This window comes from Tarenaya hassleriana, unplaced genomic scaffold (assembly GCF_000463585.1).
Source record: "Tarenaya hassleriana unplaced genomic scaffold, ASM46358v1 Cleome56, whole genome shotgun sequence".
Taxonomy (NCBI): domain Eukaryota; kingdom Viridiplantae; phylum Streptophyta; class Magnoliopsida; order Brassicales; family Cleomaceae; genus Tarenaya; species Tarenaya hassleriana.
The window spans coordinates 294,895-295,098 of NW_010968188.1; positions in this window are offsets into that span (position 1 = coordinate 294,895).

Genomic DNA, 204 nt, shown 5'->3' on the forward strand with positions numbered 1-204 from the left:
CCTGCCCGAAAGTCGGACCGTCCGGTCTAGGTCGTGGACCGGACGGTCTGGCTTTTAACGTAGAACGGACGGTCCGTTTTTACTCGCAGATTGGACGGTCTAGATGCCGGACCGTCCGGTCCAGATCTGGAACGGACGGTCTGGCGATCGCGGAACGGACAGTCCATTTCTACTGGAACGGACGGTCCGAAATGGCTGGACCGT